This window comes from Colobus angolensis, unplaced genomic scaffold, assembly GCF_000951035.1.
Source record: "Colobus angolensis palliatus isolate OR3802 unplaced genomic scaffold, Cang.pa_1.0 Scaffold496, whole genome shotgun sequence".
NCBI lineage: Eukaryota > Metazoa > Chordata > Mammalia > Primates > Cercopithecidae > Colobus > Colobus angolensis.
The window spans coordinates 1,219,531-1,237,492 of NW_012118443.1; positions in this window are offsets into that span (position 1 = coordinate 1,219,531).

Consider the following 17,962-nt stretch of genomic DNA (forward strand, 5'->3'; position numbering starts at 1 on the left):
ATTTCTGTGAAACTGCTTTGTGTTAGATATATTTATTCATCTCACATAGTTAAAACATTAATTATATTACACCATTTGTAAACTCCGTCATACGAAGGGATATTCGGGAGCACATTCAGGCCTCTGGTGAAAGAGGAGATATCTTCACTTTAAAACTGCATAGAAGTTTTCTGAGAAACTACTTTGTGATATATGCATTCCAGTCAGGGAGTTATACCTCTTTTCTCACAAGGCAGTGTTTGAAAACTGTTCCTGTGAAACCGAAAAAGTGATTTCAAAATGCATTGAGGACTATGGTGAAGAGTGAAATACACTGAAATAAAATCGAGGAAGAAGCGTTCCAACAATCTGTTCTATGATATGTGCATTGAATTCACAGAGTTAATGCTTACTCTATGTTGCTCAGTTTTGAAACTCTGTCTTTGAAGAATCTGGGAAGGGATATGTCGTGACGCTCGGAGGCTTGTCTTGAGCGAGGAAACGCCTCCCAATGAAACCTGCAAAGAAAAACGTTCTGAGCAACTGCTTTGCAATGTGTGTATTTGTCTCATAGAGATAAACCATTCTTTGAATTGAGCACCTTGAAATCACTGTTTTTGTTGAATCAGAGCAAGGATATTTGGGAACAATCCTTAGAATATGGAGAAAGAAATACCCTTATGTAAAATCCAGAAAGAAGCTTTCTGTGAAACTGCTCTGTGTTGTCTCAATTCCTCTCACTCAGATAAGCCTCTCTTTTCATTGAGCAGTTTTCTAGCCCTGTGTATGTTTAGCGTGTGATGGGATATTAGGGAGCACTTTGAGGCTAACGGTCATAAAGGAAATACATTGAAACTGAAACTGGAGAGAAGCTTTCTGAGGAACTGCTTTGTGACGTGTGCATTCCAGTCACAGTGTTATACCTCTCTCTCATACTGCGTCAGTGAAACCCTTTGGAGAAACTGGTACCAAGTTATATGTGGGAGCATGTTGATTCCGATGGTGAAAAGGGAAATAGCCTCAGACAAAAAATGGAAAGAAGCTTTCTAGGAAACTACTCTGTGATATGTGTAATCATCTCACAAAGGTAAAGCTTTCTATACATTAGGGAGCTTGGAAACAGTCATGGACGGATACATGAATGGAGCTTCGGGAGCACATTCTGCACTATGGTGAAAAAGGAAATATCTTCAGATAAACACTGAAAATAAGCTTTCTGTGAATTTGCTTTTTGCTATGTTTATTCATCTCACAAACATGAAGCTTTCTTTACATTACGCATCTTGGAAACTCCCTCATTGATTGATTTGAAAAATGATATTTGGGAACACATTCGGACCTACAGTGAAATAGAGTATACAGTCAGATAAAAACGAAAGAGAAGCTTTCTGAAAAACTGCTTGGTGACTTGTGCATTCCAATCAGGCAATTGTAACTCTTTTCTCATAAGGCACAGTTTGAACAGTGTTTCTGTAAAACCAAAAGAGTGATATTCAGAGCACATTGATGACTATGGCAAAAAGTGTAATGTTGTCCAATAAAAAACAGAATCACTCAAAGAAACTGTTCTCTGACCTGTGCATTGTTCTCACAGGGTTAAGGCTTACTCTACATTTCCTAGTTTGGAAATCGGTCTTTGAGGGTTCTATGAAGGAATAGTAAGGGGCAAAACGAGGCCTGTGTGAGTCAAGGAAATGTCTTCCATCGAAAATCTGAGAGAAGCTTTCTGTGCAACTCTTTTGTGATGATTGTATTCATCTCATAGAGTTAATTCATTCTTTGGATTGAGACGGTGGAAATCACTGTTTCTGTGGAATCTGAGAAAGGACATTTGGAAACGCTCTTTAGAATATCCTGAAAAAGAAATAACCTTAGAGAGAACCAGAAAGAAGCTTTCTGTGAACATGCTCTGTGTCACGTGAATTCCACTCACACAGTTAGGCTTCTCTGTTCATTGAGCTGTATCATAACACTGCTTTTGTTTAGTCTGCAATGGGATATTCAGGAGCACTTTGAGCCCTACGGTGAGAAAGGAAACGTCTTCATATAGAACTTGAGAGAAGCTTTCTGAGGAGCTGCTTTGTGACATGTGCATTCCACTCACAGAAATATAGTTGTCCTCTCCTCGAGGATTCCGGAATCCCTTTTGGAGAAAAAGCTACCAAGAGATATTCAGGAGTGTAGTGACAACTATGGTGAAAAAGGAAATATCCTCAGACAAAAACTGGAAAGAAGATTTTTCTGAAACTGCTTTGTGTTAGATATATTTTTTCATCTTGCATAGTTAAAAGTTTAATTATATTCCACAGTTTGTAAACTCCATCATGCAGGACTCAGTGAATGGACATTTGGGAGCACATTCAGGCCTACAGTGAAAGAGGAGATATCTTCAGATAAAAGCTGGAGAGAAGCTTTCTGAGAAACAACTTTGTTATGTATGCATTCCACTCAGGGAGATATAACTCTCTTCTCACTAGGCAGTGTTTTAACACTGTTCCTGTGAAACCGAAAAAGGGATATTTTGAAATGCCTTGAGGACCATGGTGAGCAGTGAAATGTAGTGAAATAAAATCGAAGAAGAAGCGTTCCAAGAATCTGTTCTCTGATATGTGCATTCAATTCACGAGTTAATGTTTACTCTATGTTGCCCAGTTTCGAAACTCTCTCTTTGAAGAATCTGTGAAGGGATATTTAGTGACACCCAGAGGCTTCTGGTGAGTGAGAAAACGTGTTCGAATGAAACCTGCAGAGAAACGTTCTGCGAAACTGCTTTGCGATGTTTGTATTCCTCTCCTAGAGTTAAACCATTCTTTGGATCGAGCAGCTTGACATCACTGTTTTGGTGGAATCTGAGGAAGGAACGATCCTTAGAATATGGAGAGACAAATATCCTCAGGTAAAAACCAAAAGGAAGCTTTCTGTGAAACTGCTCTGTGTCGTCTAAATTCCTCTCACTCAGATAAGCCTCTTGTTTCATTAAGCAGTTTTCTAACCCTGTGTTTGTTTAGCATGTGATGTGATATTCAGGAGTACTTTGAGGCTAATGGTGAAAAAGAAAATGTGTTCAGTCCGAAACTGGAGAGAAGCTTACCGAGGAACTGCTTTGTGAGGTGTGCATTCCAGTCACAGTGTTATATCTGTCTTCTCATACAGTGTTAGTGAAACTCTTTTGGAGATACAGGTACCAAGTGATATTCGGCAGCATGTTGATGCCGATGGTGAAAAGGGGAATAGCCTCAGACTAAAACTGGAAAGAAGCTTTCTAGAAAACTGCTATGTGATATCTGTAATCATCTCATATAGATAAAGCTTTCTTTACATTACGCAGCTTGGAAACTGTCATGGACGTATCCACAAAGGGACCTTCGGGAGCACATTCTGGACTAGGGTGAAAAAGGAACTATCTTCAGAAAAAAACTGGAAAGGAGCATTCTGTGAATCTGCTTTTTCTATGTTTATTCATCCCACATAGATGAAGCTTTCTTTACATTACGCAGCTTGGAAACTCCCTCGTGGATGGATCCGCGAAGGAATATTTCGGATCACATTTGGGCCTATGGGGAAATAGGAAATATAGTCTGGTAAAAAGTGGAGAGAAGCTCTATGAGAAGCTGCTTGGTGATGTATGCATTCCACTCAGGGAGTTATAACTTTCTTCTCATAAGGCACAGTTTGAACAGAGTTCCTATAAAACCAAAAGAGTGATATTCGGAACACATTGTAGACTGTGGCAAGAAGTGAAATGTCGTCCAATAAAAAACAGAAAGAAGCACTCGAAGAAACTGCTCTCTGACATGTCCGCTCTTTTCACAGGTTAAAGCTGACTCTACATTTGCCAGTTTCAAAGTCGGTCTTTGAGAGTTCTGGTAAGTGGCAACAAGAGGCCTGTGTGAGGCATCGAAATGTTTTCCATCGAAAATTGGAGAGAAGATTTCTGTGCAACTCTTTTGTGATGTTTGTATTCATTGCATAGAGTTAAATCATTCTTTGAATTGAGCAGTTTGAAATCACTGCTTTTGTGGAATCTGAGAAAGGACATTTAGAAACGCTCTTTAGAATATCCTGAAAAAGAAATAACCTCAGAGAGAAACCAGAAGGAAGGTTTCTGTGAAACTGCTCTGTGTCACGTGAATTCCTCTCACACAGTTAAGATTCTATTTTCATTGAGCTGTATCATAACACTGTTTTTGTTTAGTCCATGAAGGATATTCTGGAGGTCTTTGAGGCTTACGGTGAGAAAGGAAACGTATTCAGATAGAAGTTGGAGAGAAGCTATATGAGGAGATGCTTTGTGATGTGTGCATTCCACTCACAGAAATATACCTTTATTCTCCTAGAGGATTCCGGAATCCCTTTTGGAGAAAAAGGTACCAAGAGATATTCGGGAGTATAGCAAAGACTATAGTGAAAAAGGAAATATTCTCAGACAAAATATGGAAAAAAGATTTCTGTGAAACTGCTTTGTGTTAGATATGTTCATTCCTCTTGCATAGTTAAAACTTTACTTATACTACACATTTTGGAAACTCTGTCACACACATATCCATGAATAGACATTCAGGAACACATTCAGGCTTGGATACGTCCATGACAGTTTCCAAGCTGCGTAATGTAAAGAAAGCTTTATCTATGTGAGATGATTACACATATCACAGAGTAGTTTCTTAGAAACCTTCTTTCCAGCTTTTGCTGAGGCTATTTCCCTTTTCACCATCGACATGAACGTGATCCCGAATATCACCAGGTACCTGTTTCTCCAAAGGGGTTTCCCTGACACTGTATGAGAAGAGAGGTATAAAACTGTGACTGGAATGCACACGTCACAAAGGAGTTCCTCGGAAAGCTTCTGTCCAATTTCGGTCTGAACATATTTCCTTTTTCACCGTTAGACTCAAAGTGCTCCCGAATATCCCATCACATGCTAAACATACACAGGAGTAGACAACTGCTAAATGAAAAGAGAGGCTTATGTGAGTGAGAGGAATTAAAAAGATACAGAGCAGTTCCACAGAAGCTTCCTTCTGGATTTTACCTGAGGATATTTCCTCCTCCATATTTCTAGGATCGTTCCCAAATGTCCTTCCTCCAATTCCACAAAACCAGTGATTCCAAGCTGCTCAATCCAAAGAATGGTTTAACTCTATGAGACGAATACACACTTCGCAAAGCAGTTGCTCAGAAATATTCTGTGCAGGTTTCATTGGAAGACGTTTCCTCGCTCACCACAAACGCCCGGGCATCACTAATTATTCCTTCATAGATTCTTCAAAGACAGAGTTTCAAAACTCGGTAACATAGTGTAAGCCTTAACTCAGTGAATGAATTCACATATCAGAGAGCAGATTATTGGAAGGCTTCTTCCTCGATTTTATTTCAGTATATTTCACTATTCACCATAGTCCTCAATGCAATCTGAAATATCACTTCTCCGGTTTCACAGGAACAGTGTTCAAACACTGCCTTGTGAGAAAAGAGAGATAACTCCCTGAGTGGAATGCATACATTGCAAGGTAGATTCTCAGAAAAGTTCTATCCAGTTTTTATCTGAAGATATCTCCTCTTTCAACATAGGTCTTAATGTGTTCCCGAATGTCCCTTCACGGATCTGTGCATGACGGAATTTCCAAACTGAGTAATGTAATTAAAGTTTTAACTATGCAAGATGAATAACTATATCCAACACAAAGCAGTTTCACAGAAATCTTCTTTCCAGTTTTGTCTGAAAATATTTCCTTTTTCACCATAGTTGTCACTATACTCCCGAATATCTCTTGGTAGCTTTTTCTCCAAAAGGGATTCCAGAATCCTCTAGGAGAAGAAAGGTATATTTCTGTGAGTGGAATGCACACGTCACAAAGCATCTCCTCAGAAAGCTTCCGTCTGGTTTCTATCAAAAGACGTTTCCTTTCTCACCATAAGCCTCAAAGCCCTCCAGAATATCCCTTCTCAGACTAAACAAAAACAGTGTTATGATACAGCTCAATGAAAATAGAAGCTTAACTGTGTTAGAAAAATTCATGTGACACAGAGCAGTTTCACAGAAAGCTTCCTTCTGGTTTTGCTCTGAGGTTATTTCTTTTTCAGGATATTCTAAAGAGCGTTTCCAAATGTCCTTTCTCAGATTCCACAGAAACAGTGATTTCAAACTGCTCAATCCAAAGAATCATTTACGTCTATGAAATGAATGTAAACACCACAAAGAGTTGCACAGAAGTCTTCTCTCTGATTTCGATTTAAGACAATTTCTTGCTTCACACAGGCCTCCAGTTGCAACATACTATCTTTTCGCAGAAACCTCAAAGACCGACTTTCAAATTGGGAAATGCAGAGTAAGCTTTAACCCTGTGAAAGGAACGGACATGCCAGAGAGCAGTTTCTTCGAATGCTTCTTTCTGTTTTTTATTGGACGGCATTTCACTTTTTGCCATAGTCTTCAATGTGCTCCAAATACCACTCTTTTGGTTTTACAGGAACAGTGTTCAAACTGTGCCTTATGAGAAGACAGTTATAACTCCCTGAGTGGAATGCACATATCACCAAGCAGTTTCTCAGAAAGCTTCTCTCCAGTATTTATCTGACTGTATTTCCACTTTCACCATTGGCCCGAATGTGATCCCAAATATTCTTTCGGGGATCCATCCACGAGGGAGCTTCCCAGCTGTGTAATGTAAAGAAAGCTTCATCTATGTAAGATGAATAAACTTAGCAAAAATCAGATTCACAGAAAGCTTCTTTCCAGTTTTAGTCTGAAGATATTTCCTTTTTCATCATAGTCCTGAATGTGCTCCCAAAGGTCCCTTTGTGGATCCGTCCATGAGAATTTCCAAGCTGCGTAATGTAAAGAAAGCTTTATCTATGTGAGATGATTACACATATCACAGAGTAGTTTCCAGAAAGCATCCTTCCAGGTTTTGTCTTTGGCTATTTCCCTTTTCACCATCAGCATCAACATGCTCCCGAATATCACTGGGTACCTGTTTCTCCAAAAGGGTTTCCCCAATGCTGTATGAGAAGAGAGGTATAACACAGTGACTGGATTGCACACATCACAAAGCCATTCCGTGGAAAGCTTCTCTCCAGTTTCCCTCTGATTATACTTCCTTTTTTACCATAAGCTTCAATGTGCTACCAAATATCCCAACACACACTAAACATATACAGGGTTAGAAAACTGCTGAATGAAAAGAGAGGCTTAACTGAGTGAGTTAAAGGAATTAAGACGACACAGAGCAGTTTCCCAGAAAGCTTCTTAATGTATTTTTCCTGATGATATTTCTTTCTCCATAATCTAAGGATCATTCCCGAATATCCTTCCTCGGATTACACAAAAAAAAGTGGTTTCAAGCTGCTCAATCCTAAGAATGGTTTAACTCTATGAGACGAATACACACATCACAAAGCATTGGCTCAGAAAGTTTCTCTGCAGGATTCATTGAAAGACGTTTCCTTCTTCACCAGAAGTCTCCAGGCGTCACTAAATATCCCTTCACCGATTCTTTAAAGACAGAATTTCAAAACTGGGCAACATTAATTCTGTGAAGTGAATGCACATATCAGAGAGCACATTCTTGGAACGCTTCCTTTTCGATTTATTTCAGTATATTTCACTCTTTGCAATAGTCCTCCATGCGCTATGAAATATCACTTTTTCGGTTTCACAGGAACAGTGTTCAAATGCTGCCTTGTGCGAAAAGTGGTATAACTCCCTGAGTGGAATGCACACACCACAAAATAGTTTCTCAGAAAGATTCTATCCAGTTTTATATGAAGATATCTCCTCTTTCACTGTAGGTCTGAATGTGCTCCCGAATGTCCCTTCATGGATCCTTGCATGACAGAATTTCCAAAGTGCATAATATAATTAAAGTTTTAACTATCAGAGATTAATAAATATATCTAACACAAAGCAGCTTCACAGAAAACTTCTTTCCAGCTTTTTCTGAGGATTTTTTTTTTCACCATAGCACTCCCTGTACTTCCGAATGTCTCTTGGTAACTCTTTCTCCAACATTGATTCCAGAATCCTATAGGAGAAGAAATATCCTTTCTCAGATTCCACAGAAACAGTGATTTCAAACTTCTCAATTCAAAGAATGATTTAACGCTATGAGATGAATACAAACATCACAAAACGGTTGCACAGAAAGCTTCTCTCCGATTTTCGATGGAAGACATTTTCTTGAATCACACAGGCCTCTGGTCGCCGCTTACTATCCTTTCACAGAAACCTCAAAGATCGACTTTCAAACTTGGAAATGTAGAGTAAGCTTTAACCCTGTGAAAAGAATGGATATGTCAGAGAGCCATTTCTTCGAGTGCTTCTTTCTGTTTTTTACTGGATGACATTCCACTTTCTGCCATAGCTTTCAACGTGCTAGGAATATCACTCTATTGGTTTTACAGGAACAGTGTTCATACTGTGCCTTATGAGAAGAAAGTTATAAACACCTGAGTGGAATGCACACATCACCATGCAGGTTCTCATAAAGCTTTTCTCCAGTATTTATCTGACTATATTTCCTATTTTACCATAGGCCCGAATGTGATTCCAAATATTCCTTGACGGATCCATCCACGAGGGAGTTTCCAAGCTGTGTAATGTAAAGTAAGTTTCATCTGTGTGAGATGAACAAACATAGCAAAAAGCACATTCACAGAATGTTTCTTTCCAGTTTTTATCTGAAGATATTTCCTTTTTCACCAGAGTCTAGAATGTGCTCCAGAAGGTCCCTTTGTGGATCCGTCTATTACATTTTCCAAGCTGTGTAATGTAAATAAAGCTTTATCTATGTGAGATGATTACACATATCACAGAGTAGTTTCCTAGAACGCTTCTTTCTAGTTTTTGTCTGAGGCTATTTCCCTTTTCACCATCAGCATCAAGATGCTCCAGAATATCACTTTGTACCTGTTTCTCACAAAGGGTTTCGTGACGCTGTATGAGAAGAGAGGTATAACACTGTGACTGGAATGCACACGTCACAAAGCAGTTCCTCAGAAAGCTTCTCTCCAGTTTCAGACTGAACATATTTCCTTTTTTACCATTAGCCTCAAAGCGCTCCTGAATGTCCCATCACACGTTAAACATACAAAGAGCAAGCAAACTGCACAATGAAAATTGATGAGACTTATCTGAGTGAGAGGAATTAAGGCGACATAGAGCAGTTTCACAGAAAGCTTCCTTCTGGATTTTACCTGAGGATATTTCTTTCTCCATATTCTGTGGATCGTTACCAAATGTCTTTCCTCATATTCCACAAAAACAGTGAGTTCAAGATGCTCAATCCAAAGAATGGCTTAACTCTAGAAGAATACACACATCACAAATCAGTTGCTCAGAAGGTTTCTCTGAAGATTTCATCGGAAGGCATTTCCTCGCTCACCACAAGCCTCCGGGCATCACTAAATATCCCTTCACAGATTCTTCAAAGAGAGAGTTTTGAAACTGGGCAACATAGAGTAAGCATTAACTCTGTGAAGTGAATTGTCAGAGAGCAGATTCTTGGAACGATTCTTCCTCGATTTTATTTCAGTATATTTCACTATTCGCCATAGTCCTCAATGCATTCCAAAATATAAGTTTTTCGGTTTCACAGGAACAGTGTTCAAACACTGCTTGTGAGAAAATAGGTATACCTCCCTGAGTGGAATGCATACATCACAAAGTAGTTTCTCAGAAAGCTTCTATCCAGTTTTTATATGAAGATATCTCCTCTTTCACCGTAGGCGTGAATGTGCTCCCGAATGTCCCTTCGCAGATCTGTGCACAACGGAGTTCCCAAACTGTGTAATATAATTAAAATTATAACTATGCGAGATGAAAAAATATATCTCACACAAAGAAGTTTCACAGAAATCTTCTTTCCACTTTTTGTCTGAAGATATTTCCTTTTTCATCATAGTCGTTGCTATACTCCCGAATATCCCTTCGTAGCTTTTTCTCCAAAAGGGATTCCAGAATCATCTACGAGAATTAAGGTATATTTCTGTGAGTGGAATGCACACATCACAAAGCAGCTCTTCAGAATGTTCTCTCCAGTTTCTATCTGAAGATGATTCCTTTCTCACCATAAGCCTTAAAGCGCTCCTGAATATCCCTTTGTAGACTAAACAAAAACAGTGTTATTATACAGCTCAATGAAAAGAGAAGCTTAACTGTGTGAGCAGAATACACGTGACACAGAGTAGTTTCACAGAAACCTTCCTTCTGGTTTCTCTCTGAGGTTTTTTTTTTTTCCAGGATATTCCAAAGAGCGTTTCCAAATGTACTTTCTCAGATTCCACAGAAACAGTGATTTCAAACTGCTCAACAAAGAATGATTTAGCTCTATGAGATGAATACAAACATCATGAAAGAGTTTCACAGAATGATTCTCTCCAATTTTCGATGAAAGACATTTCCTTGCCTCACACAGGCCTCAGGTTGCCACTTACTATCCCTTCGGAAAACCCTCAAAGATCGACTTTCAAACTGGGAAATGTAGAGTAAGCTTTAACCGTAGGAAAAGAATGGACATGTCAGAGAGCAGTTTCTTCGAGTGCTTCTTTCTGTTATTTATTGGACGACATTTAACTTTTTCCCATAGTCTTCAATGTGCTCCGAATATCACTCTTTTGGTTCTACAGGAAAAGTCTTCAAACTGTGCTTTATGAGAAGAAACTTCATGGATATTTCCATGACAATTTCCAAGCTGCGCAATGTAAAGAAAGCTTCATCTATGTGAGGTGAATAAACATAGCAAAAAGCACATTCACAGAGAGCTTCTTTCCAGGTTTTATCTGAAGATATTTCCTTTATCACCATAGTCCAGAATGTGCTCCAGTAGGTCCCTTCGTGGATCCGTCCACGACAGTTTCCAAGCTAAGTAATGTAAAGAAAGCTTTATCTATGTGAGTTGATTATACATATCACAGAGTACTTTCCTAGAAAGCTTCTTTCCAGTTTTTGTCTAAGGCTGTTTCCTTTTCACCATCGGCGACAACATGCTCCCGAATATCACTTGTACTTGTTTCTCCAAAAGGGTTTCCCCGATGCTGTATGAGAAGAGAGGTATAACACTGTGTCTGGAATGCACACGTCACAAAGCAGTTCTCCAGAAAGCTTCTCTCCAGCTTCGGTCTGAATATATTTATTTTTTCACCATTAGCCTCAAAGTGCTCCCGAATATCCCATTCACATGCTAAACATCCACAGGGCTAGAAAACTGCTCAATGAAAAGGGAGGCTTATCTGAGTGAGAGTAATTAAGACGACACAGAGCAGTTTCACAGAAACTTTTCTTCTGTATATTCCCTGAGGATATTTCTTTCTCCATATTCTAAGGATCATTCCCAAATGTCCTTCTTTAAATTCCACAAAAATAGTGATTTTAATCTGCTCAATCCAAAGAATGATTTAACTCTATGAGACGAATACACACATCTCAAAGCAGTTTCTCAGAAGGTTTCACTGCAGGTTTCATTGGAAGACGTTTCCTCGCTCACCACAAGCCTCTGGGTGTCACTCAATATCCCTTCACAAATTCTTCAAAGAGAGTTTCAAAACTGGGCAACATAGAGTAAGCATTAACTCTGTCAAGTGAATGCAAATATCAGAGAGCAGATTCCTCGAATGCTTCTTCCTCGATTTTATTTCAGTATCGTTCACTATTCACCATAGTCTTCAATGCGTTCCAAAATATCACTTTTTCGGGTTCACAGGAACAGTGTTCAAACACTGCCTTGTGAGAAAAAGAAGTATAACTCCCAGAGTGGAATGCATATATCACAAAGTAGTTTCTCAGAAAGCTTCTGTCCAGTTTTTATCTGAAGATATCTCCTCTTTCACCGTAGGACTGAATGTGCTCCTAAATGTCCCTTCGCGGATCTGTGCATGACGGAGTTTCCAAACTGCATAATATAAGAAAAGTTTTAACTATGCAAGATGAATAAATATATCTAACACAAGGCAGTTTCTTTCTATTTTCCAGGGTTTGTCTGAAGATATTTTCTTTTTCACCATAGTGATCGCTGTGCTTCCGAATATCTCTTGGTAGCCTTTTCTCCAAAAGGGATACTGGAATCCTCTAGGAGAAGAAAGATATATTTCTCTGAGTGGAATGCACGTGTCACAAAGCAGTTGCTCGGAAAGCTTCTCTTCATTTTCTATCTGAAGACGTTTCCTTTCTCACCATAAGCCTCAAAGCCTTCCAGTATATCCCTTCGCAGACTAAACAAAAACATTGTTATGATACAGCTCAATGAAATGAGAAGCTTAACTGTATGAGTGGACTTCACGTGACACAGGGCAGTTTCACACAAAGCTTCCTTCTGGTTTGTCTCTGAGGTTATTTATTTTTCAGGATACTCTAAAGAGCGTTTCCAAATGTCCATTCTCAGATTCCACAGAAAGAGTGATTTCAAACTGCTCAATCCAAACAATGATTTAACTCTATGAGATGAATACAAACATCAGAAAAGAGAAAAGAGTTGTGCAGAAAGATTCTCTCCGATTTTTGATTTAAGACATTTCCTTGCCTCACACAGGCCTCAAGTCACAACTTATTATCCCTTCACAGAATTCTCAGAGACCGACTCTCAAACTGGGAAATTCAGAGTAAGCTTTAACCCTGAGAAAATAATCAACATGTCAGAGAGCAGTTTCTTCGATTGCTTCTTTCTGTTTTTTATTGGACGACATTTCACTTTTTGCCATAATATTCAATGTGCTCCGAATATAACACGTCCAGTTTTACAGGAACAGTGTTCTAACTGTGCCTTACGAGTAGAAAGTTATAACTCACTGAGTGGAACGCGCACATCACCAAGCAGTTTCTCAGAAAGCTACTCTCCAGTTTTTATCTGACTATATTTCCTATTTCACCATAGGCATGAATGTGATCCCAAATATCCCTTGGTGGACCCATTCATGAGGGAGTTTCCAAGCTGCATAATGTGAAGAAAGCTTCATCTATGTGAGATGAATAAACATAACAAAAAGAAGATTCACAGAAACCTTCTTTTAATTTTATCTGCAGATATTTCCTTTCTCACCATAGTCCAGAATGTGCTCCTGAAGGTCCCTTCGTGGATCCGTCAATGACAGTTTCCAAGCTGCGTAATGTGAAGAAAGCTTTATCTATGTGAGATGATTACACATATCATGTACTAGTTTCCTAGAAAGTTTCTTTCCAATTTTTTCCTGAGGCTATTTCCATTTTCACCATTGGCATCAACATGCTCCCGAATATCACTTGGTACCTGTTTAACCAAAAGGGTTTCCACGATGCCGTATGAGAAGAGAGGTATAACACAGTGACTGGAATGCACACATCACAAAACAATTCCTCTGAAAGCTTCCCTCCAGTTTCGGTGTGATCATATTTCCTTTTTCACCATTAGACTCAGGGCTAGAAAACTGCTCAGTGAAAAGTGAGGCTTATCTGAGTGAGAGGAATTAAGACGACACAGAGCAGTTTCACAGTAAGCTTCCTTCTGGATTTTACCTGAGGATATTTATTTCCCCATATTGTAAGGATCGTTCCTAAATGGCCTTCCTCAGATTCCTCTAAAACAGTGATTTCAAGCTGATCAATCCAAAGAATGGTTTACCTCTATTAGACGAATACACACATCTCAAAGCAGTTGCTCAGAACGTTTCTCTGTAGGTTTCATTAGAAGGTATTTTCTCGCTCACCACAAGCCTCTAGGTGTCACTAAATATCCCTTCACAGATTTTTCAAACACAGAGTTTTGAAACTGGGCAAAATAGAATAAGCATTAACTCTGTGAAGTGAATGCACCTATCAAAGAGCAGATTCTTGGAACGCTTCTTCCTCGATTTTATTTCAGTATATTTCACTATTCACCATAGTCCTCAATTCGTTCCTAAATATCACTTTTTCGGTTACACATGAACAGTGTTCAAATCCTGCCTTGTCAGAAAAGAGGTAAATCTCCCTGAGTGGAATGCATATATCTCAAAGTAGTTTCTCAGAAAGCTTCTATCAAGTTTTTATCTGAAGATATCTCCTCTTCCACCATAGGCCTGAATGTGCTCCCAAATGTCCCTTTGTGGATCTGTGCACGACGGGATTTCCAAAATCTGTAATATAATTAATGTTTTAACTATGCGAGATGAATAAATATATCTAACACAAAGCAGTTTCACAAAAATATTCTTTCCAGTTTTTTTTTCTGAGGATATTTCCTTTTTCACCACAGTTGTCGCTATACTCCTGAATATCTCTTGTTAGCTTTCTCTCTAAAAGGGATTCTGGAATCCCCCAGGAGAAGAAAGTATATTTCTGGAAGTGGAATGCACACGTCACAGAACAGCTCCTCAAAATGCTCCTCTCCAGTTTCTATCTGAAGACGTTTCCTTTCTCACCATAAGCCTCAAAGCCCTCCCGAATATCCCTTCACAGCTTAAACAAAAAGAGTTTTATGATACAGCTCAATGAAAAGAGAAGCTTAGCTGTGTCAGCAGAATTTACGTTACACAGTGCAGTTTCACAGAAAGCTTCCTTCTGGTTTCTATCTTAGGTTATTTCTTTTTCAGGATATTCTAAAGAGCGTTTCCAAATGTCCTTTCTCAGATTCCACTTGAACAGTGATTTCAAACTGCTCAATCCAAAGAATGATTTAACTCTATGAGATGAATACAAACATCACAAAAGAATTGCACAGAAAGCTTCTCTCTGATTTTCCATGGAAGATTTTCCTTGCCTAACACAGGCCTCCGGACTCCACTTATCATCCCTTCGCAGAATCTTCAAACACCGACTTTCAAACTGGGAAATGTAGAGTAAGATTTTACCCTGTTAAAGAATGGACATGACAGAGAGCAGTTTCTTCGAATACTTCTTTCTGTTTTTTATTGGACGACATTTCACTTTTTGCCACCGTCTTCAATGTGCTCCGAATATCACTCTTTTGGTTTCACAGGAACAGTGTTCAAACTGTGCCTTATGAGAAGAAAGTTATAACTCCCTGAGTGGAATGTGAACATCACCAAGCAATTTCTCAGAAAGCTTCTCTCCAGTTTTTATCTGGCTATATTTCATATTTCACCATAGGCCCAAATGTGATCACAAATATCCCTTCGTGGATTTATCCACGAGGGAGTTTCCAAGCTGTGTGATGTAAAGAAAGCTTCATCTATGTGAGATTAATAAACATATAAAAAATCAGATTCACAGATATCTTCTTTGCAGTCTTTTTCTGAAGATATTTCCTTTTTCACCATAGTCCGTAATGTGCTCCCGCAGGTCCCTTCTTCGATCCCTCCATGACAGTTTCCAAGCTGCGTAATGTAAAGAAAGCTTTATCTATGTGAGATGATTATACTTATCACAGAGTAGTTTCCTACAAGGTTTCTTTCCAGTTTTTGTCTGAGGCTATTTCCCTTTTCACTATCGGCATCAACATGCTCCCGAATATCACTTGGTACCTGTTTCCTCAAAAGGGTTTCCCCGATGCAGTGTGAGAAGAGAGGTATAACACTGTGAGTGGAATGCACATGTCGCAAAGCATTTCCTTTGAAAGCTTCTCTCCATTTTCGGTCTGAATACATTTCCTTTTTCAACGTCAGCCTCAAAGTGCTCCTGAATATCCCATCACATGCTAAACATGCACAGGGCTAGAAAACTGCTCGATAAAAAGAGAAGCCTATCTGAGTGAGAGTAACTAAGATGACACAGAGCAGTTTCACAGAAAGCTTCCTTCTGGATTTTACATGAGGATATTTCTTTCTCTATATTTTATGGATTGTTCCCAAATATCTTTCCTCAGATTCCACAAAAACTGTGATTTCAAGGTGGTCAATCCAAAGAATGGTTTACCTCTAGGAGGCGAATACACATATCGCAAAGCAGCTGCTCAGAACGTTTCTCTGCAGGTTTCATCGGAGGACATTTCCTCGCTGACCGTGAGCCTCCAGGCGTCACTAAATATCCCTTGACAGATCCTTCAAACACAGAGTTTCGAAACTGGGCAACACAGAGTAAGCATTAACTCTCTGAAGTGAATGCACATATCTGAGAGCAGATTCTTGGAACGTTCCTTCCTCGATTTCATTTCAGTATATTTCACTATTCGCAGTTGTCCTCAATGCGTTCTGAAATATCACTTTTTCGGTTTCAAGGAACAGTGTTCAAACACTGAATGGTGAGAAAAGAGGTAAAACTCCCTGAGTGGAATGCACATATCACAAAATAGTTTCTCAGAAAGCTTCTATCCAGTTTTTACCTGAAGATAACTCCTCTTTCACCATCAGCCTGAATGTGCTCCTGAGCATCCCTTCATGGCATCTGGAGTTTCCAAACTGTGTAATATAATTAAAGTTTTAACTATGAGAGATGAATAAATATATCTAACACAAAGCAGTTTCACAGAAATCTTCTTTTCAGTGTTTGTTTGAGGATATTTGATTTTTCACCATAGTCATCGCTATACTCCCGAATATCTCTTGGTAGCATTTTCTCCAAAAGGGATTCCGGAATCCTTTAGAATAAGAAAGCTATATTTCTTTATTTTTCTTTTTTTCTTCTCATACTTTAAGTTCTAGGGTACATGTGCACAATGTGCAGGTTTGTTACATATGTATACCTCTGCCACGTTGTTGTGCCGCACACATCAACTCGTCAGCACCCATCAATTTGTCATTTATATCAGGTATAATTCCCAATGCAATCTCTCCTCCCAGCCCCCTCCCCATGATAGGCCCCAATGTGTGATGTTCCCCTTCCCGAGTCCAAGTGATGTCATTGTTCAGTTCCCATGTATGAGTGAGAACATGCGGTGTTTGGTTTTCTGTTCTTGTGATAGTTTGCTAAGAATGATGGTTTCCAGCTGCATCCATGTCCCTACAAAGGATGCAAACTCATCCTGTTTATGGCTGCATAGTATTCCATGGTGTATATGTGCCACATTTTTCTAATCCAGTCTGTCACTGATGGACTTTTGGGTTGATTCCAAGTGTTTGCTGTCGTGAATGGTGCTGCAATAAACATACGTGTGCATGTGTCTTTATAACATCATGATTTACAACAAGGCCGGAGACATCATGTTACCTGACTTCAAACTATACTAGAAGGCTACAGAAACCAAAACAGCATGGTACTGGCACGAAAACAGAGATATAGACCAATGGAACAGAACAGAGTCCTCAGAAATAGTACCACACATTTACAGCCATCTGATCTTTGACAAACATGAGAGAAACAAGAAAAGGGGAAAGGATTCCCTATGTAATTAGTGGTACTGGGAAAATTGGCTAGCCATAAGTAGAAAGCTGAAAATGGATTCTTTCCTTACTCCTTATACAAAAATTAATTCAAGATGGATTAGACACTTAAATGTTAGACCTAATACCATAAAAACCCTAGAAGAAAACCTAGGTAGTACCATACAGGACATAGGCATGGGCAAGGACTTCATGTCTAAAACACCAGAAGAAAAGGATATTTCTGTGAGTGGAATGCACACTTCACAAAGCAGCTCCTCAGAAAGCTTCTCTGCAGTTTCTATACGAAAACGTTCCCTTTCTTACCATAAGCCTCAAAGCCTTCCAGACTATTCCTTTACAGACTAAGCAAAAACAGTGTTATGATACAGCTCAATGAAAAGAGAAGCTTAACTGTGTGAGCGGATTCACGTGACACAGAGCAGTTTGACAGAAACCTTCCTTCTGGCTTCTCTCTGAGGTTATTTCTTTTTCAGTATATTCTAAAGAGCGTTTCCAAATGTCCTTTCTCAGATTCCACAGAAACAGTGATTTCAAACTGCTCAATCCAAAGAATGATTTAACACTATGTGATGAATAGAAACATCACAAAAGAGTTGGGCAGAACGCTTCTCTCTGATTTTCGATGGAAGACATTTCCTTGCCTCACGCAGGCCTGCGGTTGCCACTTACTATTCCTTCACAGAACCCTCAAAGACCGACTTTCTGTCACAGATGGACATTTGGGTTGATTCCAAGTCTTTGCTATTGTGAATAGTGC